Genomic DNA, 24,949 nt, shown 5'->3' with positions numbered 1-24,949 from the left:
ACTTTCAGAAAGAGAAATTAAGAAAACAATCCCATTTACAATTGTATCAAAAAGAATAAAATACCTAGGAATAAATTTAACCAAGGAGGTAAAAGAACTGTACACTAAAAACTGTAAGACACTGACGAAAGAAATTGAAGAAGACACAAATAAATGGAAAGATATTCTGTGCTCATGGATTGGAAGATTTAATATTGTTAAAATGTTCATACCACTCAAAGCAATCTACAGGTTCAATGCAATCCCCATCAAAGTTCCAATGGCATTTTTCACAGAACTAGCACAAATAATTCTAAAATTTGTATGAAATCACAAAAGATCTTGAATAGTCAAAGTAAACTCGAAAAAGAACAACAAAGCTGGAGGTATCACAATCCCTGATTTCAAACTATACTACAAAGCTGTAGTAATCAAAAGAGTATGGTATTGGTATAAAATCAGACACACAGATCAATGGAACAGAACTGAGAAATAAACCCACTCATATATGGACAATTTATGACAAAAGAGCCAAGAATGTACAATGGAAAAAGCACAGTCTCTTCAATAAATGGTGTTGGGAAAACTGGACAGCCACATGCAAAAGAATGAAACTAGACCACTATCTTACACCATACACAAAAATTAACTCAAAATGGATTAAAGACTTGAATGCAAGACCTGAAACCATAAAAATCCCAGAAGAAAACATAGGCGGTAAGCTCCTTGACATCGGTCTTAGCGATGTGTTTGTGAAAATGACTCCAAAGGCAAGGGAAACAAAAGCAAAAATAAACAAATGGGACTACATCAACTAAAAAGCTTCTACACAGTGAAGAAGCCATCATCAAAGGAAAAAGGCAACCTACTGAATGGGAGAAGATATTTGCAAATCAATATCCAACAACGAGTCAATATCCAAAATATATAAAGAATTCACACAACTCAATAACAAAAAAAAAATAAACAACCCAATTAAAAAATGGGCAGAGGACCTCAATAGACAAAAGATTGCTTTTTAAATTCAGTTTTTGGTGTGCTAAAATGATTTCAATCTAACGCTTTTAGTATGTTTAGACTGCTTTTCATATTTTCATTTGGGCATTTTATTACATTTTACTTTTACTAAAGTATCAAGGTGGCTGTTAAGTATTTTATTCATTTATTTGGTATATTAACTGCTCTAAATACTGGTTTCCAGTGTCTTAGGATCTTATTACTTTATTATTTTGTTTTCAATTCTTTAGCATTTTTAGGTACCCCTAAACATTTATATTTGAGCATTTTTAGTGTATTAAGGTTTGTTTTAGTTTAGACTATAGGTCTCAGTAAACTTTTTGTTAGAATTATATTCAATTTTGTAGTTAAAATGAATTTTTTCCTTACTTCCAGAGTTAAGACTTTACTATTTATATTGATTTTAGTATTTTTAAATTGTATTTAGAATTTCGATAAAAGGGTGACCATGTAAGATTCTTTTATTTACATAACTTTGCTAATTTTTACCAGTATTTCATGGCTAGTAATTTTAATAGTTTTGGGTCATAAAAAAATGGAAAGGAATCTATAACACTAAATATTTTCAGTCCCAAACAAATTTAAACAGATCACCTTCATAACTGTCTATTTATTCTAAACAATTTGTCATAACAGTATAAAATAAACAACACCAACCGGAATGGGAAGGATTCTTATCTTTGGGTTTGTTAGGTAGCTGTCTTAGTTGGGCTTCCAAGGAAGTAGACTCTGAGACTAAGACTGAGTATACATAATTTATCTGGGAGGTTCAGAGTAACTGGCAGGGGTGTGGGGAAGGTGATAAGAAAAGGGCAGGCAGCTAATATACAGTACATTGTTAAGCTAGCTATCACGGAAGCCAACTGAAACTTAATCTCATGGGGGAAACCCTGGCAAATGGTGTAAAATACATGTCTCAGAATTGTCTAAGCCATGGCCAAGGAAGCTGAAACCCGTCAGTCAGTGCTTAAGGTCTTCCCCCAGTGCTTCCAGCAGCTCAAAGGCAGTACTACGGCTATACGCAGGTGCTGGCCTTTGGAAGGCATGCTGTGAACAAAATGGTCAGGGGCTATAAGACCATATGGACAGAGAACCACATTATCTATTACATTAGCAAAACCATTAGGCACCCCCCGCCCCCAACTGCCACAGTGATCATTCTGACAAAGTAAATTTAGCCCTGAATGTTGGTGAAATTTTGCCAGAATAGTTTTACCTGGAAGCTTCGAGCATGCTAAGAAAATCTAAGTATTACTAACTACTAATAAGGTAGTTTTTAACTTCTCAATTCAAAATGCTAACAAAATAGGAAACTGGTACTAAGACACTAGCAAATATATAGCTCAAAGAATAATGTCAGCCTATGATTTAACTCTTTCAAGAAATAATCCTTACAGATTCCTATAATGTCCCAAATTATAGCAAGGACAAACACCCACCAGAACAAGGGGATGTGAAGCATCATCCTAAATAATCAGTCTGGCTGTTCCCCTAGTAAATGGCTACATTGCTATTGCAACTTGAAGACACATGTTATAAAAAAACAAACTATGGATTAAAATCATTTAGTGGATCTACAAATACTTTCTCCAAGAAGACCATACTTTCCTGACCTAGGTAACGTCAGTTACTCAGTTTTGAATTCTTCCTCACCTTTAAAGTCTTTCTTGGTCCCTCTCATTATTTGTCTGACTTGAATCTTAGGGCCTCTTTCTTTTGGAGTGTTCCATAGCATTTATCTTTCTTGGAGTCAGGTGATCTGACCAGGAAAGCTCAATCCAGGTCCCAGTATCATCATAATGCCAAAACTCCTTTGGTCAATGAGATGCCAAGTCTGATGGATTATTATTTCTGGATCTTCACTCTGCTCAGTGACTCACTCTGGATTAGAATTTATACCCAACTGGACAGCTAAAACGGACTGAGCCCTGTGGGACAGACAGGGACATCTTTGGTTACATACTGCCCACTGATGTGGGTTTATTAAACAGTAACAATCTTTTGAAAGCTAACATCAGTGAAAAAGCTAAGTGTATGTAAACTATATATCTGTACCAAGACCAATATTTGTAGCTGTGAAATTGATTTGTAGTTGTGACTATTTTTTGCAGAGAACAGAGAAAAAAAGGTAGGAAGCAAGTGTGTGTGAAAGTGAAGAAATGACATTTCCCCTTAAACTGTACTGTGTTATAAATCATACTATTTGGAACAATTATGCATGCATTTACTTCCTCTGCATTATATTTTCACAACATAGTTGCCAAGCACTGGTCTATTTCTACTGCAGAGAGTAGTGCACCAGAATTTGTCAAGGCACCTCTGCTATTACTCTGTGGGTTCTGTGGTTGTCAGACTTACTTTTAAAGTGTGTATGCATAGGGAGGGTATTTTGGGGGTGGGGAGGCAGCAGGAAAAAAGAATAGAAAAAAGAATAAAATTGAATTTTGTATATTTTTTAAAGACCAGGTTGCAATATAAAATTATATACTATTAATAACTCAAGTAAAACAATCATTTTATGTACACTGTGACTAATTTCTTATCATCTCAAAGTTTTATGATCAGAATAATAGAAATTTACAGCTAGAAGGAACCTTAGCAATCCTCCGACCTTGCCTTCATTTTCAAGAAGAGAAAACAAAACTAAAAGGTTGACTTGCTGAAGGTCACAGACAGTGATAAAAAGGTTAGGATTCAGGTCTCCTCATTTCCTCTTAGATGATCTTTCCACAAATAATTTTAAAATATTATTAACATGAGTTTTTTTTTTTGCAATTTGCAGACCTTTTCATTTGAGCTCCATAACATTATACCTTCACATAAATAATACTTGTAGGAAGTATTATCAGTATTGCACCACCTCCTAACATGAACATATTTCAAATCTGTATATCTCTATGTACTTTTTTTTAATTCATTTTCTTACTAAGAGAATAGTCAAGAAAAGATGTTTGTAGATGGCTACATATCAAGAACTATGCCTTTTCTTAACAATTCCATTAACATGAAATACATCTCAATTACTGTAATTCATTTTAAATTTATAGCAAGTCACCAGTTTCAAAGATAGAGCTATTAGAAAAAAGTCATACCTTCTAAAATTGAGCAAATTGCAGAAAGGGAGAAAGGAGACATGACATATCTTATAAAAAATTACCCCAGCACTGTAACCCAAAGTTTTTCTTGTTTTTTTCCTCTACTGTTTTTATTGTTTTTCACTCTTCTCCAAAACTTCATATAAATAATATGAGAAAAGCTCTTCTATGGCTCTTCATCAATCTATAAAACGTTTTTAAGCAACAATATAACACTACTTCATTAACAAGCTCTCTGGGTACAGAGTTTTTTGGCTTGGACGTGAAACAGGTTGAAGGAAGTTACAGTCTTCAAAAAGCTGGCTCAGAATGAAGGCCAACGTGGAGATGCAGGTCTCCATAAACTAGTGTAGATCCACCTGAGGGAAAGGCCCATTTGTAATAAGAGATATAGGAGCATAGTTATAGTCTCACAAGTGCACAATTGTTTGATTATGTTAAGAGTGAAATAGCTTTTGGGGAAAAACCATGACAAATTAATCCTATTTATAGCACAGCTTCATAAGAAAATGTGTTTTAGGTTCCTGTTTTGGAGGCTGACAAGAACGTCTTCCTCTTGCCGTGGATGCTGCCTACTGACAGAGGCAACAAGGAGGCTCAAGGAATAAGCCTTCTTCCCCAGAAGGAGCTCCATGGGCACAGCACAAATGCAGCATTCGTTAGGTCTTCACAAATCAGATGCTCAGAATCCAGAATGCCTAGACTCACATTCCTAGTGAATGAGATAACCTATAACAATTTAGTCACAAAAATCACAGGTTTTAATTTAATTTTATTTATTTTTTTCCCCCAAAGCCCCAGTAGATAGTTGTATGTCATAGCTGCACATCCTTCTAGTTGCTGTATGTGGGACCCAGCCTCAGCATGGCCGGAGAAGTGGTGCATCAGTGTGCACCCGGGATCCAAACCCGGGCCACCAGCAGCGGAGCGCATGCACCCAACCGCCAAGCCACGGGTCTGGCCCCACAGGTTTTAAAGGGACAAAAACCAAAATATTTTTTCCCAACCTGTGAAAATCCAATCTGGATTCAACTAATATTTAACTAAGTTTCTAGTTTATGCCATATACTTTCCCAAATATAATGTGATTAAATCATTATTAAAGTCTTAGGGTATAGGTGTTAGTTACCATCCTCATTTAGCAGATAAGAAAACTGAGAGACTATGAGAGGCCAAAGCTCTGGCCCTGGACTGGAAAATTGCATAGCTGGACACCCAAGTCTAGTGCTCTATTCCATCTTTCCACATTGCTCTGTGATACCTCTGATAAGACTTACAGTTGTGCCAAAATTAAGATTTTAAAATTATTTATTTGTCTCTGTTTTATTACTAAGTGATCAAGGTAGCTTATAAAATTCCAGTACCATATACTAAAATGGAAATAAGTGAGGAAATTGAATCAAAGGAAAATTATAAGTGAGAAAAGTTTAAGATTAAGAAAGTTGTAGGAAATGAACGTTTTTACACATCATTGTGATGACAGTAACAGTAACATACTAATATATAAGACCTGCTTTAGCAACATAGCGCTTTTTTCAAAATATCATTACCAAAATAGAAAGTGCATGGGAGACTCTGCCATGTTGTAAGGTGTAAATTCCCTCTGGAATTCTCGTTTCAATGAGCTCCTCTCATTTCTAGTGATGTACCTGTCAACAATGATCCAAAATCAGACAAGGCCTCCCTTTTCCCAGGTGACTAGGATGATGTAATCTCCAGGAACACTGGCCTAGGAATCTAGTTCCATTTACTAGACGATTTTCGAAGGTAGAAATGTATTCCTGATTCCAAAACAGTAAATTAAAAAAAAAAAAGTGTAAATTGGTGTTTGGGGGTTTCAGTTATTTCCTATTTAATGCAGTAAAGCAGAGAAGTCCATGGGAGAACTAGTGCAATGATCAAGAACATCTACACAGATGTTTCTAGTTCCTAACATATTCATTTCCAAAGACATTTCAATTCATATCAGATCAAACTCACTTTAATAAATGATATTAACATAATACTAAATTTTGACCATATTATATATCATGGAAATTGGAAGGTATATTACATATTATATATGGAAAATGGAAGGAAGAAATCATTAAAAAATGTAACTTCTCCTAAGTATTAGCACTTTCCAAAATAACACCTACAAAATCAATTTCGAACACATTGTTTCAATTAAATATTTATTAATTAGAACTCAAATCACAATTTCCTCCTGGGAAAAAGCAGAGTGTATACATTTAACATAGTACAGAAAGACTGTACAGTATAACAAGGTTTACAGGCCTGGCTTTTATCCTATAAATGCTTTTGGATCTTGTGACATAACAAATTCCTCATTACTCTGAAGAAAGCTGACACACCCTTCAACTGGGCTAAAGGGTAAAGTGTCAAGTGTGTCTGTCAATATTTAAATTCACCTGCCTCTGAAATGACTGATATAGTGGAAAAGTGCAAAGGGAAAGAAGTTTAACTCCATCCCAGCTCAGTCCCATCTGCATGCTATGCTCCTAACCAGCACATGTTTTGGTTTTTTGAGTAGGTGTGGTGATCTGTGGTTTCCTGAGAACCTGACATTCCAGGTCCTCTACTTCCAATCCTGCCACTGTAAGATTTTGTGAGGGGATAAAATTACACATGATATACATTTTAAACTCTCCTCTCTGCTCACCTACTTACCTATTTTCCTTCCTACTTTCCGTCTTTCTTGCTTCAAAGATAAAGATTTGATGATATTGCTTACTTCTCCTTCTCCAAACAGACTATAGGAATAAATAAGCATCACTAGTCTAACACCGAAATTTAAGTATTATGACTAAAATATCTCTCTGAAGAAATAACAACTGCTTACCTACTGAAAGTATTTCCTGTGTTGTTAATAAAACCTGGCTTTTAAACCTATAGACAATTAACTCCAATGTAGATATCTCTGCATATATATAATTGTATTTATGTTTGTTATTTAGACTTCCATTTTGTTAGCATTATAAACACATCATAGCAACTCTATTAAACTAAACTAAAGAAGATAACTGCGTCTTCTCCCTTAATTCAACACAGCGACATTTTGAAACCCTATCATGTGCAAGGCAGGTTTTAGGTGCACTTGGGCGTTTTAAGGAAAACAAGGAATTGGAGGTATCAAATACACACAAATCACCATAAAAGCAGAAGTACAAATAAAATGCCATACAAGCTAAAAGGAGAGAGAGAGTAATAACTTCTTTGTAATTCTTTAAGAAGTGACATAAAGCAAATTAAATTATGGTGGACTGAGATTCAAAATCCAATACTAAGGAGCTTAAACACAAGTCTATCCCTAATTCTAACTTTCAACAAATTAACTCATCAACTCCTGCTTATCCTTCCCAAAGATATCTCCTACAATACACCCTATGTCTTGGAATGATCCTACTTAACAACTTGTCATATTTCACATGACCTCTGAAAATGGTATCACCTCTAGGACGCTCTCTCACCTGATCCCAAGAGCTGTGGTTGTTCTCTATACCGTGTAATGACTACACTACCCACAATATTGACTGTAATATCAGTGTACATTTACGCAACTACCTTAAACTTTGGAGACTTACTGTGCGTCAGGCACTATGCTGAATTGCTTTACTTGTATTTATTCTCTTGATCCTCACAACAACCCTGTACGTTACTTAACAAAATTTACCCCATTTCATGCATCAAGAAACTAAGGTTTAGGGGCCGGCCCGGTGGCGCAAGCGGTTAAGTGCGCGCGCTCCGCTGCGGCGGCCCGGGGTTTGCCGGTTCGGATCCCGGGCGCGCACCGACGCACTGCTTGGCAAGCCATGCTGTGGCGGCATCCCATATAAAGTGGAGGAAGATGGGCACAGATGTTAGCCCAGGGCCGTCTTCCTCAGCAAAAAAAGAGGAGGATTGGCGGATGTTAGCACAGGGCTGATCTCCTCACAAAAAAAAAAAAAAAAAAAAAAAAAGAAACTAAGGTTTAGACAAATTAAGTCACATGCTAAAATAACAAAATCAATAAACTGCAGTTAGGAAGTCTAGTTCCAGAGCCCACACTACTAATTAATAAGCAATACTACCTTGTTTAACATTTTTATAAATGTTATACTAAAAACTCTTAGATATGAGAGTCTGAGATATCATGACAATTGCATTTGTTTCATGTATACATGGGACAATTGTACACCAAAATTATCTTAACGTAGATATTCATAACCCACCCTGGAAGATTCATTTTGTCAACAATTAGATTGGGCCTCTGTATGTCTAGAAAACTCTACAAGTGTTTCTGGTGTGTAGCCAGAGTTGAGAGCTATTATGCATTACACACTCTTAGAATACAGACAAATTGTAAATGGCAGACAAATTTCTTCTTGAACACCAATGTGAATTGCTCAGTGGCTGCCTGGAACCCCATGTTAAGAAGGATACTAAGGCCAGTGCAAGCTCAGATTGCCCGGACTCAAATCTTGGCTTTGTTACTAATTACCTGTGTGACCTTCAGTTTCCTTATATGAAAACATGGATAACATTGGTATTTACCAGAGTTGTTGAGATGATTAAAAGGATTGCTATATAAAGAATTTAGAATAGTGTGTGGCACATGGAAAATTTCAATAACTATTAGCAATTGCCAAGGGAGTGGCATTGAGTACTGAGCATTTGCCAACTCAGACCTAAGAAATACTCTTGGGGGTTGAATCTTAATGAGTTTAATGTAATACCTATGAGAAAAGGTATTAAATATGTACACTTCTAATTTAGAAACACATTTGAACACAATTTATTTGCAAACTGAAGACTGTTTATATTTGAGGTTTTGTGGTGGTGATGTCCAGTGTGGCACAGAAAAATAAAAGCTATGTTGTATAGTAGAAAAACCATGGATTTGGGAGCAGGGTATTAGTGTTTGAGCCTCAATTTACTACTTGTGTAAACCAGAGCATGTCATTGGACTTTTTTTTTCCCCATCTGTAAAGTGGGTGTATAAACAGTTTTTACTTTGCAATGTTTCTTTGAAGATTACATGAGGTGATGAATGTGAATGTATCTAGTATATGGTTGGACATACAGTAAATATTCAATAAATTTGATGTTCTAAGCTAGCCCCCCAAATCATATTTAACCTATTCACAGCTACAAGACAGTACACACCACCAAGTATGAACTCCAGGTTAAGTATGTTAATAATATTTTCTCCTGTCATGGCTTTATACCATGATGGTTAAGGCTCTGGCTATAATGAACAGAACACTGATAAAATTAGAGCCCCCTGGGGCCGGCATTATGGTGTAGTGGTTAAGTTCCTGCACTACGCTTCGGTGGCCCAGGGTTCACACGTTCAGATCCCAGGCACAGGCCTACACATCACTTATCAAGCCATGCAGTAGCAGGCGTCCCACATATGAAGTAGAGGAAAATGGGCACGGATGTTAGCCCATGGCCAATCTTCCTCAGCAAAAAGAGGAGGATTGGCAACAGATGTTAGCTGAGGGCTAATCCTCTTCACACAAACACAAAAAATAATAATTCTCATTGTTTTTTTGGTCAAAATTAACTTAGCCTTCCTTTATATTAATTAAATTCACTAAATATTTATTAAGTGCAGCTAAGCACCAGGCACTATGCTAGAGACTAAAGATATATAGACAAAAACAAAAAACCAGTAGACTCTCAAAGAGCTCACACTACTGGAGAAGTTTAACATATAAACAAACTGTTACAGATTGAGATAACAGCAAGGAAAAGATCACGTAGAAGTGAGTGGAAGCACTGAAGAAGAAATTATTAGCTTTACTTGAGTTTTCAGGGAAAGATTCCTATAGAAGATGACGCCTGAGATTAATTTTGAAGGGTAAAAATGAATTCATGAGGTTGGCAAGGGCCAAAGAGCATCCCAAGCATTTGGTAAGGCCGGGAGACTTGAAATTTCTCCCTTCTGAGGGGTAATTATAAGCAGTTCTGCACACGAAGTGTATAAAGGCAAGAGTGGAAGCTGTAGCAGCTGAGAGTGAAGAGGTGAAAGCCAGATTAAAGAACCTTGTGTGCTTTCTTAGAGCGTTAATTTAACCAAAAGCCAACAGGGAATCATCGGTGGGTTTTAATTCTGGGAGATAAATTATCATATTCAAGTTTTAAAATGATCATTTTGGTGACAAATGGATTAACCAAACACTTGAATAGGTCCTGAAAATACCATGCATGATCTGTCTCCTTTGTACCTTTCCAGCTTGATTTGAGCCACTCTTCTCTGCCCTCTATACGGTGACACTAAACTGTGTTCAGTTCTATTTTCTGGGCATTTGCACAAGTGGTTCCTTTGCCTGGAAACTTCTTTTCTCTTTGAGGGCTAACTTGCACTTATCTTTTAGATCTTAATAGGAAGATACTTTGCCCTGGAAAGTTTGTGCTAACCTTCATAAACCCATCCGCCAAGTGCTACTAACACTGCTTGTACTTCCCTTCTCAAAGTGCTTACTACACTGTCATATTACTAACTGCCTGTATGATTTTCTCTCCAGTAACTGTGAATTTTGTAAGTACAATGATCATGTCTAGTTTGATGACCATTATTTCCACAATACCTAGTGCAGGGCCCAGAACACAGAAGTTGTTCAAAAAATATCTCTTGAATGAGCGCTGAATATGAAGTGTGAGGCAAGCAGATCAGTGGGGTGACCAATGATAAAGGCCTAAGGCAAAAGCAGTGAGAATAAAGAGAACAGACAGGAGAGTAATATAGGAGTTGGAATCAATACAACTCGGTGACTTACTAGATGTAAGAGGAGGAAAGGAAAGGAGAATGATAGATTAAGTAGTGAGGCATCGTTCCCAATTTTTAAGGAAATGGGTAGACAAGACCAAAACAATCATGTTCCCTATAACTCTCTGACCTCTTTCCTACTGCTCTCCCTCTCACACAAGCCAGGCACAACGGCCACCTCACTGTTTCCTCAAAATGCCAGGCACACTCCTGCCTCAGTGTGCAGCTTCTGTTTCCTCATCCTGGAACAATCTTCCTCCATATAGCCACATAGCTTGCTCCCTCACCTCCTCAGATCTTTGCTCAAATGGCACCTTTTCAGTGATGACTTCTCCAAGCATCCTACTTAGAATTGCAACCCTAAGGGGTAAGGATTTGTTAATTTGTTTACTTCACTACTGTATCCTCACGGCCTAGAACATAGCAGGCACTCAATTAATGTTTAATTAATTAATTAATGATGGAATGAACAAATGAACAGTGCTGCCTATATGGGCAACATAGAGAGGGGGAAAAAAGTATGTAGAAGATGGATTTCAAGTTCACTTAGATATGCTCAATTAGAAGATGTCTCTGAGACATGCAACTGGTGCTCAGGGAAAAGGTTTCAGCTGGTGCCAAGAAGCATCTCAGACCCAGAGATAATGTGGAGAGGAAAAAGCAAATTTTAAAACCTATAGAAATTGGGAAATGCCAACACTGAAGGAGTGGGCAAAGGAAGAATAGCAAGCAAAGAAGTCTGAAAAGGAATAACCCAAGGGGTAGGAAGAACCCTGGAAAACGAGAAAAAGAGAATTTCAAGATGTTCAATAGTATAAAATATAATAGAAACTAAAATAAAGGAAAAGAAGGGGCCAGCCCTGTGGTGTAGTGGTTAAGTGCACACGCTCCGCTGCCGGCGGCCCGGGTTCGGATTTTGGGCACGTACTGACGCACAGCTTGTCAGGCCATGCTGTGGCAGTGTCCCACATAAAGTGGAAGAAGATTGGCACAGATGTTAGCTCAGGGCCAGTCTTCCTCAGCAAAAAAAAAAAAAAAAGGAGGAGGACTGGCATGGATGTTAGCTCAGGTCTGATCTTCCTCACAAAATAAATAAATAAATAAATAAATAAATAAATAAAGGAAAAGAAGGACCCATAGGATTTCATAATTAGGTCACTGTTGACTTTAGGCAATGCAGTTTTAGAGGATCACAAAATGACAACCTCAAGAATAACGACCACTTACTCAGCACCCACTTAAATGCTATGCAAGGTGCTTGGTGCTTAAAATATACTGTCTCTAATCCTTCCAACCACACTGCCAGGTAGCTATTCTATTATCTAAATTTTATGGAGGAAACTTAGGCTCAGAGAGGTTAAATGGCTCATGGCTATAGAGATGAATAACAAATGAAGGAGCCAAGGTTTGAGTCATAATCAAAATATACTTAAAAAATGTTTTGTTCATTTGATACTCTTGACATAAATTCCACAAAATTAATTTTCCAGGTAATTAACTGTCCAAGTACAAAAAGCTTGCCACTTTAAGCACCAATACTCTCAATTTTAAAGATCTTCAAAGAAATTTTTTAAAAAGCTTAAACTTGGTAAGTTAAGAATGCCATTATGAATATCAATTGCTATATTTATGGCTTTGGAACTCTTGAGACGTCCAGAGTTTTTACTCTCATGATCAAAGACACTACAGTGATTTTTCTTTTTTTTTGAGTATCCATGTTTTCATTTTATAATTTTTCTGCCTATGGGCCAGAACCATGCTAAGTGCTATACATACATCATCTCAGGTAATCCTAACCATGACCTTATGATTTAAGTTCTATTATAACAAGAGGCGTAGAGAGGTTAAATAACTTATCCAATGTCACACAGCCTACCAGAGGTTCTAGGTCTCTGAGCCTCTATCCCCAAAGCTCACATTCTTAACTCTGACTCAGCTGTTTTCCAGGCTGATTTTCCAATGAGGTCCTGAGTCACTTTGCAGATAGTCCGGATTTCCAGATAAATAACTACAGATAGAAAAGTTATTACCTTAAATGAACTCTGAGATATTAAACTTCCAGGAAATTTAATGTTAATTGACAAAAAAAGTTAACCTCTTAGAATTTTGGACAAATTCTAACAATTTGAGGAAAAAAATGGAAGCACGTAGCACATTAAGCATAACTTTACCTGCCTGCTGTTAAATGTTTACTAACACAGCAAACTTTCAGTATTTGTGAGTGCTCTGTTCTAATAGTTTAATAACTGCGTTAATTTCCTACTTGCTGCCAAAACAAATTACCACAAATTTATGGCTTAAAATAACACAATTCATTACCCAGTTCTTCAGTAGGTTAATCTTGCATGGGTCTCACTGGGCTAAAATCAAAGTGTTGGCAGAGCTGCATTCCTCTCTGGACGCTCTGAGGGACAATCAGTTTCCTTGCCTTTTCCAGCTTCTAGAGGCTGCCTACATTCCTCAGCTTGTGGCTCCCTCCCTCCATTTTCAAAGCTCCCAAGGACAGGTTGAGTCTTTCTCACATGAAATCCCTCTCATCTCCTCTCCTGTCTTCCTCTTCCACTTTTAAGGACCTTGTGATTACACTGGGCTCACTTGGATAACCTAGGATAATCTCTCTATTCTAAGGTTAGTTGATTAGCAACTTTAACTCCATCTGCCACCTTAATTCCCCTTTGGCATGTAAAGTAACACATTCACATGTTCTATTCTGGAGATTAGAATGTGGACATCTTTGTGGAGCTATTATTCTGTCTACCACAGTAATCAAGAAAATCCTCAACTACAGCATATTATGATCCTTTTATTGAAGAAAGGAGATGGAGACATGTGTTTTCCATTTCTTTTTCTTTATTTCTTTTACTGATAGAAGAAGTAAAGAGATACTAGGATGACTGGGAAATACTAAATTGGATTACACTATCTCGTAGGAAAATTTAGACTGAATTTTTAAAATGTATCCTGCTGATCTTAAAAATAATCTTCAGATATCCTCAGTCTAGGCAATAATATTTAGCAGCATACTGCTATGGTCCTGAAAGGCACTTACTTTCTATAAAAGTAAGAGTACCTTTTTATTAGCTTTCCTCTATTCCTTCATCTTTTCCCTTTGGAATTTACAAGAACTTTCACCCTGCCTAGGGATGCCCTTTAGACTCTTAAATTTACGTATACAATCGAAACTCAAGCTATTTGAATGAAAAGCATCAAAATACTAGTAATTCATCTAACGTGTTGAGTGAGGCCTGCGTTTCTCAGGTTTTACTGTATTTTAGAAGAGCTAATCATCCCAACTAATTTTTCCAGCAGTAGAAATATGTGAGGGAAATATTTTTAAGCCATGAGTGGGGAAAGCCTTAGTATCATCTACTTATCATAGCTCACCTTCCTCTCTTTCCCATAACATTTCTTGCAATTTCCCAGAGGGTGACTTAATACTACCCCTACTTTCATTGCAAGAAGTTGAACAAGGAGGAACTGCTAATTGAAAATACTTAAAATAGTAATTCACAAATTGTCAAATAAAGGGGAGTGTCTCTGATATTAAGCAATAATTATAAACTAACCTTTATTACAAAAGCAACAAACAGATAAACTGCATAGGAATAAACTTAAAACATAAATAAGATCAATGTAAAAAAAACTTGGAAACTCTACTGAGAAAACAGGACATAAATGGAATAACATACCTTGTGGTTAGAATGATGTTAATACCTAAGGGTGACAATTATCCCCAAAATGATATATAAATATATAAATATATTTACTGCAGTGGTTCTCAAAGTATGGTGTCCCAGACCAGCAGCATCAACATCACCCTTGGAATTTTTAGAAATGCAAATTCCCAAGCCCCAACCCAGACTTTGTGAATGAGAAACTCTGAGGCCCAACAAACCATGTTTTAACAAGCTTTCCACATCATCCTGATCTCAAATTGAAAAATTTGAGATCACTGTTTTAACGTAATCTCAACAAAAGTGATAACGGGATTTTTTTCCTCCAGAGGGAAACAGAACCAGACAAGCTGGTTCTAAAGGTCATATGGAAATATAAACATTAAAATTTTGGCACTAGAGAAGGGACAAATTGCAAAGATATCAATGGAAAAGAATGAAGAGTCCAGAAATATTCTCTGTACATAAAGGAATGTAGTACTTAACAAGAGTGGCACTTTAAATGAGAGGGGAATGGTGTAGAGACAATTGGTTAGCACTCACAAATAAACAATGAACCAGCCAAATAAATAAACAAATGGAACAAAAAGGTTCTGGAAGAAATTACGGATAAATTTTTAAAACCTGAGAAGAAGCAAACGCCTTTCTAAGCAAGACATAAAACCACAGGAGGAAGACTGGAAAATTTGACTATTTAAAAAAAAAATAACAAAGAAAAAAATACTGTAAACTATGCCAAATGACAATCAACTAGAGAAAGGAATATTTGTAACATATAAAACAGACCAAAATTCTAATTACCTTAACTCACAAAGAGCTATTACAAATCAAAAACTCAATTAAAAAAATGAGTGAAGGATATGAAAAGAGGCATTGTTAGCGGTGGTGTGTGTGGTGGGTGGAGGAAGAAGATTTACAAATATATGAAAGGTATTATAAGAGGAGAAAATTAAAACAATAAAGAGATATCTTTCCATGTTTGAAACTGGCAAAATATATTTGATAATACAACGTGGCAAGGGTGAGGAGAAACAGTATTCTCTTTTACCACAGACAGAAGTATAAACTGATGAAACACCACTGGAGAGGCAATTTAGCAACATCCATCAAAATTTAAAAACAAACACACCTTACATTTCATAGGTGAGAATTTATCCTTTAGTAATACCAGCACACATGGTCAAAAAGATGTAAAATGCAATAATGTTCACTCCATCATTGTTTGAAATAACAAAACAGTAGACCAACCCAAATATTTGTTACTAGAAAATGTATAAATAACGGACTTTCCATCAGTGGAATACTGAACTGCTACTACAACGACAACAAACTGTGATAGCTCCAGGTATCAATCTGGAACAAGATCTAGGGTAAATTGCCAAATGAAAAAAAATGGTAAATAATAGAGTATACAGTATATTTCTATATATATAAAAGGAAATATAGATCTTATCTCTCTATACACACACGCCTCTCTAGGCATATATTTGTGAAGGATGCACAGTAACTATTAACACTAGTTAACATTCTGGTTGGCATCAGGGAACTAGGTGTTTAGGATAGAAACCTTATTTAAAATACTCTTTTGTTCTATTTGCACTATTCGAATTACTTTTAAAAAACAGCTCAATATTCAGAATGGTGGAGTAAAGACCTCCAAAAAAATAGCTTCTGCTTAAGCTAACACTGGCAAAAACTGTCAAAATCACCTTTTTCAAAACTGTGGAAATTAATGAAAGGCTTACAACAATCCAAGGACTGTTTATTCAAGAAAAATAGCTGAAGGGCCGCCCTGTGGCCTAGTGGTTAAGTTCGGTGTGCTCTGCTTCGGCAGGCTGGGTTCAGTTGCCGGGCACAGAGCTACACCACTCAGCGGCGGCCGTGCTGTGGAGGCGACGCACATACAAAATAGAGGAAGATTGGCACAGATGTTAGCTCAGGATGAATCTTCCTCAAGCCAAAAAAAACCAGGAAGATTGGCAACAGATGTTAGCTCAGGGTGCATCTTCTTCAGCAAAAAAAAAAAGAAAGAAAAAAAAAAGAAAAATAGTTGAATCTTGGTAATAAGAGCAAATCTTGTGGCATTTTTATTTGCCCTAATCCTATTCCCCTCTCAGGTTCTGGAGTAGCCTTAAAAACCAAGAGCTTCACAACTCTGTTAGCTGTATTAACTAGCGGCCTATTAGCCACTTAAGGGATTAGGATAGGTTTAGAGCTCTCCGAAATGTCCATCCCCAGAGACCTGTCACTATTTAACTTATCTGGAAAGCTCACGAAATAGCTCCATTTTCAGGGTACTTCATTTTATCTGACTCAAAGCTGTCTCTGTGTAAACAGTCGTATCCACAGAGCATTTGTTGAAGACAATCATTGGCAATTGTTTAACACTAAAGCTGTTGGAGGTGGCTTGAACAGTCAGGGCTAACAAGAGGCTGATCAAAAAAATTAAAGGGAAAACTGGGGAATGATGTGTCCACACAAGGCTATGAAAAGCTCCACTAAATTCTTGGGATTCTAAAGGGTTATTCACATGCACAAGGCTTTATGCATGACCAAGAAACACCTGAGAACGTTCTAAGCTCTCACCTCCGGCCAACTTTGAGGCTCTGTGCAAGCAGACAGTGCAGGCTAAAGCTAAGGCAGAGTTGTAAACTGCCTGGTATAGCATTGAGGTCACACCCCAGCACATACACAGAGCCCCTCCGCAAAGGCTGAGAAACTTATTAGTTCAATCTCCCATCAATCATTAGCTGACTACTAAGGTAACAGAACAGAGATTTTAGTGGCCACAAATAACAAACAATTCAGACTTTACAGAAAAATCACTTAAAAAACAAATAGTAACAACAACAAAAACAAACAGCAACAATAACAAACCCTGGGGAGGAAGGCATCTGATTTTTAGAGTTGACAATTAAACAATTAAAATGCCCAGTTTCAACAAAAAATTATGAGATATGCAAACAGGAAAGTATGGCCCATAAACAGGAAAAATAATAGTCAATAGAAACTGTCCCTGAGGAAGCCCAAAATTGGACTTATTAACCAAAGATTTTAAATCATCTATAATAAATAGGTTCAAAGAACTAAAAGAAACCACGTTTAAGAATTAAAGAAAAGTATGCAAATGATGTCTCACCAAATAGAGAATAATAATAGAGAAATAGAAATTATCAAAAAAAGAATCAAATAGAAATTCTGGCACTAAAAAATATAATAACTGAAATGAAAAACTTCACTAGTCTGAACAACATATTTGAACTGGCAGAAGAAAGAATCAGTTAATTTGAAGACAATGAACTGAAGACAGGTCAATTTAGATTATTCAGTATGAGAAGCAAAAAGCAAAAGAATAAAAAAAGTTAATAGAGCCTCAGACACCTGTGGGACACCATCCAGCATCCCAACATATGGATAATGGGAGTCCCAAAAGGAGAGGGGAGAGAGAGAGAGAGAGAGACAGGAACAAAAAGAATATCTGAAGAAATAATGACTGAAAATTCTCCAAACATAACTGAAAAAAAAGACTATTAATCTTAATGTCCAAGAAACTCAACACACTCAAGTATGATAAATTCAAAGAGATTCACAGTCAAATACATCATAGTCAAATGTCAAAAGAAAAAGACAAGAGATAATCTTGAAAATAGCAATAAAAAAAGACCCATCATGTACAGGGGATCTTCAAAAAGATTGAAGGCTGACTTCTCATCAGAAACCATGGAGGTCTACATCATCATGACTTGTAAATACTGTAGGTAAAGAAGTGAACTAAGACCATGCCTACTATTTCTTCTAGAGTTAATATAATTGCCTTATTTTTTTCATTCATCTAGTTTTCTATGTACTTAACACAATTATTATGTACTCTTCCAATCACTGCTACATGCATATCAATATTTTTTCTATATGCTCAAACATATTAATTTCCTTTGTTTCCTGGAGAACTCCTTCCTGAAATCTCTCTTTTTAAGAATACAATCTGGGGGACGGGCCTGTGGCTTAGCGGTTAGGTGCGTGCTCCGCTAATGGCAGGCCGGGTTCGGATTCCAGGCGCACACCGATGCACCGCTTCTCTGGCCATGCTGAGGTGGCCTCCCACATACAGCAGCTAGAAGGATGTGCAACTATGACATGCAACTATCTACTGTGGCTTTGGGGAAAAAAAGGAGGAGGACTGGCAATGGATGTTAGCTCAGAGCCGGTCTTTCTCAGCAAAAAGAGGAGGATTAGCATGGATGTTAGCTCAGGGCTGATATTCCTCACAAAAAAAAAAAAACAAAAGAGTACAATCTGGAACTGGTTGCCCTCTTGGTTTGATGAATAGCAGCCATGCTGACACTTTTCTTTATCCCTCTTCTGAGTGAGATCCCCTATTTTCAGTTGTCTATGTCTTTCTCTTTCTTAATTTACTTAATCATCTAGATAAATCACATTCTCCAGAAATTTCCTAGGAATAAGTCTATGGAAGAAAGTATTTTTGGGGCGACAGAGGGAGTATTCTTTCTCTTCTACCATCACATCTGATTTGGTTGGGTATAAAATTCTATGTAATGCAATTGTTTCCCTTACAGTTTTGAAGAAACTGTTCTATAGTTTGGTTGTGGAGAAGTCCAATGCCATTCTACTCCTTTGGATGTGAACTATCCCATTCCTTGCCCTTGGGAAGCTCTTACAATCTTGTCTTTATCCTTGGTATGCTGAAATTTTGTGATGGTTTTCGGTGGTATGGGTAGTTTTCATTCATTGTGCCGGATATTCAGAGAGCTTTTTCAATGTAGAGATCCATATCCTTCACAGTTCTGAGAAATTTAAAAACATTATTTGATAATTTCTTGTTCACTCTACTTTTTCTGCTATTCCTTTATGGGAATCCTATTTGCAACCCTCCTGGGTTAAACCTTGAATCTCATGTTTTTTTCTGCCTTCTGATTGTTTTTTTTATCTCTTTGCTTCTTGTTCTGTTTTCTAGGAGCTCTCCATAAGCTCTCTTCAAGCCTATTTAAGTTTATGATTAAATTTTATTTATGTTACCATATTTTAAATTTCAAAACTCTGTCTTTTCTAATTTTTAAAATTTAAATAGCACCTTATTCTTGTTTAATTCTTGTTTAAACTCAATATTTTCTCTTAACTCTTTTGAGGATATAGTTTATTTTATAGTTTGTTTTTCTCTAACTTGTGTATGTTTCTTTTCTTTTTCTTTTTGCTTTTGTATTTTAATCTTCTGGCTACCTTTATTGTCAGTTTCCTCCGGATCCCATTATACTGTTTGTTTAGGTTTAATATGTTAGAGGCTTTCCTTAAATTATTGGACAACTATTGGAGTGAATTGTTGGACATTCATATTAAGAACAAAGCAGCAAAAGGAAGTGTGGGTAGAACTTGTTAACTGGTGGGCTTCATTGAGATTAATCAATTAAAATATTAATCAGATAATCAAGTCCTACTTGTAGGAGGATCTCCAAATGTCAGGATCTGAAGATCTCTTGCTCTGAAGATATTCAAGAGGCCTCAACAGTAAAGTGGTATTTCCTTACTCTGTTTACTATACAGGTTGAAACTCTAGTTTCAGGAGGCTTCCAAAACCTACAATAATCTCAAGGATATTTCATAAATCCATTCACCTAATCTGACATTATAAAAATTATTTTATAATTAATTCTGATTATAATTTTAAATGATTTGTCAGTTTAAAATGGTTTGGCCAAAATAAAGTTCAAACTATTTAAGACATTTCCACAGATTTTCACAATATGTTAGATATGTTACCTTGTGGAGCTCAACAGACAGAATATTTGGAGATTTCAATTAAGTACTCTTTCTCCCTTGCCCTCCATATCCATTCAAACATCAGGTCCTATATGTTCAACTTCTATATCTCAAGCATTCAAATTCTCCTTTGCATTCTTACTGCCTCAACTAGTTTAAAGTCACACTATTTCTTGATTAGGTTAGTGTAACAGCTTCCTAACCTCTCATTTCGTACTGTGCTTCATAATAATCCCTTTAAATACAAATTTCCTCATTATGTTTCCTTAGGCAACATTCTTCTATACAGGTAAAAGTCATGTCACGTAGCTACATGCTACTTTCCAAAAAGTTATGTGGACATGCCATTTTAAGGCTAAGATTTAGGGGCCGGCCCAGTGGCGCAAGCAGTTAAGTGCGCGCCCTCCGCTGCAGCGTCCCAGGGTTCGCCGGTTTGTATCCCGGGTGCGCACCGCTTGGCAAGCCATGCTGTGGCGGTGTCCCATATAAAGTAGAGGAAGATGGCCATGGATGCTAGACCAGGGCCAGTCTTCCTCAGCAAAAAAAGAGGAGGATTGGCAGGTGTTAGCTCAGGGCCAATCTTCTTCACAAAAAAAAAAAAAAGACTAATATTTATTCCTAATAAAGTAAATAAAATTACTTGATAAATGTAATTTTTTTTTCTATATTCTGATTGAAATTTAAGCCTGAATTCTCTAGCTAGACTGCCTGGATTTGAATGTGACTATGGACAAGTGTCTTTACCTTTCAAGTGCCTCATTTTTTACATTGGTAAAATTAGGATAACAGTAGGAATATCTCACAGGATTGTCCCAGGGATGAAATGTGTAAAAATACATATAAGTCCTAGAACTCACATGACACTGTTTATGAGGCTTTAGTATGGGACCTCTTACACAATAAGAAATCAGTAAACATTAGTACTGTTACTGGCACTACATTTTATTATCATGATTTTCGTCCTCATTGTTGTTACCTGAGATTTAAGTTTCTTTCTTAGTCAGTTTTCTGATAAACAATTTACAGTTCACAATCTGACATTTATGTATAGTTTCATCCATCGCACTATCCAAGGAGGAGTTTTAAAATGGACCTTGAAGGACAGGTAAGATTTTAACAGGCAAAAATGAAAAAGGAGTATACCCCAGGAGGAGGAGAGACAACCACAAAAGGAAGAAATGAAGGGCAATGCAGGGAATATACGGAAAGCAGTAGAATGGCCCTATTTAGATGGAGCCCAGGGTAAGACAGAGAAATAATGGTCAGTACAGATGGGTTCAAAATTAGTCAAAGAATGTGAATTTAGCAATCAGGAAAGTTAGTAGTGAATAATATTATGAAAAAGTTTCAGGAAGACTAGACCTAGTACGTATTACATGTATGTATACATAATGAAGTGTGAATGCAAATGCTATATGTTAAGTGAGAAAATCAGGAGGAACAGACCTTTTGGCTACCAACAGGAGGACTTAAGGATCTTGGGCAAAGGGTTCAAAGGAAATTAAGAAGCAAAGCAAGTCTCTGATAATTATGTATAGACAGACTCAATTAAGAAGGGGTTGGATTGAATGAACTGAACAGAGGATTCGGGCATTAAGGATTTTCTAAGTAAGATTTCTGCTTTAAGATAGCTACTACCTGATTTAGTTACTGCTTTGACTGGTAACTGGATAAAACTTCACATTTTAGTCAAGTAACTTTGTTGACCTAATGACTGCTTTAATGCCTTCTTTTTACTAAGGGAGAAATTAAAAGAGGGAACTACATGACCAAAGATCTCCTGGAAGGAGACCCGAAATCCTTGGTGATGGTCACAATAAATCTACCCAGAAAGAGACCACTGTCTTATCACACTTTGCCTAATTTGTTCATTTGTAAACTTTCAGTATCGAATTTCCTAAAATTTCTCTTCTTTTAGCCAAAATTTCTACTTCTCCTTTTCTTATGTATAACTTGTCTAGGACTATTCCTCCCCCTCCCCCTCAAATTATAAATTCAATCTAAATGTATTGAAACACAGAATATACTTTCTTGTCTCAGGTTCTTTATTTGTAAAACAAGATATCACAACTAGAGGACATCTAAGACTACAATTACACAGTTCCCTGAAAAAGCTGAACTTTGGAATTAAATTCTTTCCACTTAACTTGCTGAGAAAATGGCTGCCTGAGAGTGTGTCCCTGATGCCTTTATCTCCCAATTCTAGCACTCCTCCTTCTGATGAGCACCAGGTTGGTGATCAGACAGCTCAGAAAATGTGCAAAGCCATGGGATATGCTGAGACTCCAGACGGAAGGATCAGGTATCCAATTCTGTTTCCGTCTAGGGTTGACAGAGGCTGGAGGAGTTGTGACTGACAGGCCAGAGGGTATCACCAAACCTCTTAGGGTCCTGAAAGATCTTGGCTTTGGCTGAAACTAAGCACATGGCCATGTGTGTAGTTCTAGGAGTTCTGGCTGATGTCAGATATTCCAAGCAGATGGTCGGACTTGCTCTCTCTATTCCTAAGGAGAACTTTAACCCAAATAATCCTTCTGTTGCCTCAAGAAATGGTGAATAAGCTTGGCAGTTGGTATTTTTAAAGCTCACCGAGCAGACAATGTTGGGCCTCTCAACACTCAAAGGCTGCACAGAGCTATTATTAGGCAAAGGGAAATAATAACGCAACCAAGGGGCCCCAATAATCAGAGAGAGAGAAAACAAAGAGAACCCTGAGACCTGGGAAGCACCTAGTGGAATGGAATTGCTGGAGGAGAAAAAAAAAACACATTAACAACAGTAATACAGAAGAATGATTAGCTTTAAAACATATTCTGGAATTTATAAATCTGATTTTTAAATTTAAAAGCAGAAGAATTGAAATAAAGTATGTCCCTATTGAGCCCAGAATTACTGGCTTGTAAGACCAAATGGAAGAAATATCTCAAAATATGGAGCAAAGATACAAAGAGAGGGCAATCTTTGGGGAAAACACACTTGGAAAATAACTCCAAGAGAAATCGCAGTAAGGAAGATAATAATAATAAGAAAAAGAAAAAAAAAAAAAAAACAGATAGAGGTTAGGAATAAAGAAAGAACACAAGGAACGTTCCCTGATTTGAAGAATTAAGTTTGTCAATGAAAGGGCTCACTAAGTTCTAGGTAGATTAATCAAAGTGAGGTATATAACTAAACAGATTTCAGTAAAATTCCAATATTATAATGATGAAGAGAAAATCTTAGAAATTTCCAGAAAGAAAGAACAAGTTACTTAGCAAAGAAAAAGAATCAGATTGGCATCTTACTTCCTATCTGCAATACTTGAAGCTGGAAGATATTGGAATACCGAGGACAGAGAGAAAAGGATTTGCCAGCAAACAATTAATTCTATGCCCAATCAAGTTATCATTCATCTTGCAAGACAGAAGAAAGAATTGTGGATATGCAAAGATGAGAGAAAATACCACTCCTCTACCCAATCTGATGAAAATATTCAAGAAAGTACCTGAACCAAACAACATACAGAATAGAATAGAAATCAGAATAGAAATCTCAAGACAGATGATGATGAAGAGAAAACAGTGCAATAAGCCTTGCAATATATATGTTAAAAGGATAATGATTGTCTGACAGGGAATTTGTAATATAACTGTGAAGTAGGGATTCTTAAAATAGAAGAGATATATGGTAAGGGAAAAACCTAGTAAATCTGGAACCAAAAGTATTGAACTATGTCAGCAAAACCGAGGCATTGGATGGGGGTAAGGAAAAGTAAAAAGCACCCTAAGGGCCTCATTTGGGAAGGGCTAGGGATGGGGAATTAACACATTCCAAAGCTTTCATCTAGGAGAGAGGAATAGAGTGGATTGGTGGAGAGTTTATTTGGTTTCTGGTTTTCACGTAATTGTGGAGAAATATGTGTTAGGTAATCAGTAGCAGAATAAAACAACACATTATTTCCAGATTAACAAGGTACAAAGGAAAATAATAATGCACTGAAAAATGAAATTAATAGTAACTTGAACAAATCAGTAAAAATAAAGAAAAGGGAAAAGAGCAAACAACAAAATAAATAATAAACAAAGTAATGAAGAAATACAATAAGGTACTATATATCAGTTGTCACTCTACATAATGATAAGAAGATTCGTCTTAACTAGAGGGAGTTTCAGATTGGGTTAAAAAGCAAAACCCAGTTGTATGATATGTCACAAAAAACAGACTTAAAAGAAATTACTAAATATCTTCTTTGTTTTAGTGCTAAGAATTTCAAAATATAAATGTAAATATATATGTATATATCTCTCTATTTCTATCTAAAATTAAAATTAAGATAAATTAAGAGCTGGGCATGATAAGCAGTAAGTAAATCAATTGAGTTTAAAGATTGGATGATACAGGGCCATTTAGCAGAAAAATATTTTTTCATATTCCAGAATACTCTAGAGGAATATTTCTTTACGACATTCATGGCAATTTGGATACCTACCCTCATCACCCTTGCTCTGCAAATAAATTTTCCCAATGTAATGTGAATTTGGAGACAATTATTTTTTTTTCAAATAAGTTAAAAATAGTATGTTTAACTTGCCTTTTTTCTGAAAAGAGTAGGACTTTATTTAAACATACTATTTTCTATATTTGACAACCAAAATGACAAGAAAAACAAAGAAAACAAA

At 36.3% G+C, this 24,949-nt stretch overlaps 1 protein-coding gene across 5 annotated transcripts in view; it reads right to left on the bottom strand.

Moving 5' to 3' along the window:
• MBD5 (methyl-CpG binding domain protein 5) overlaps window positions 1-24,949 on the bottom strand; it is a 402,321-nt gene that overhangs the window by 271,293 nt on the left and 106,079 nt on the right. The gene's annotated exons all lie outside the window — the stretch shown is intronic.

This window comes from Diceros bicornis, chromosome 10, assembly GCF_020826845.1.
Source record: "Diceros bicornis minor isolate mBicDic1 chromosome 10, mDicBic1.mat.cur, whole genome shotgun sequence".
NCBI classification, from domain to species: domain Eukaryota; kingdom Metazoa; phylum Chordata; class Mammalia; order Perissodactyla; family Rhinocerotidae; genus Diceros; species Diceros bicornis.
This window is presented reverse-complemented; position numbering and strand designations above follow the sequence as displayed.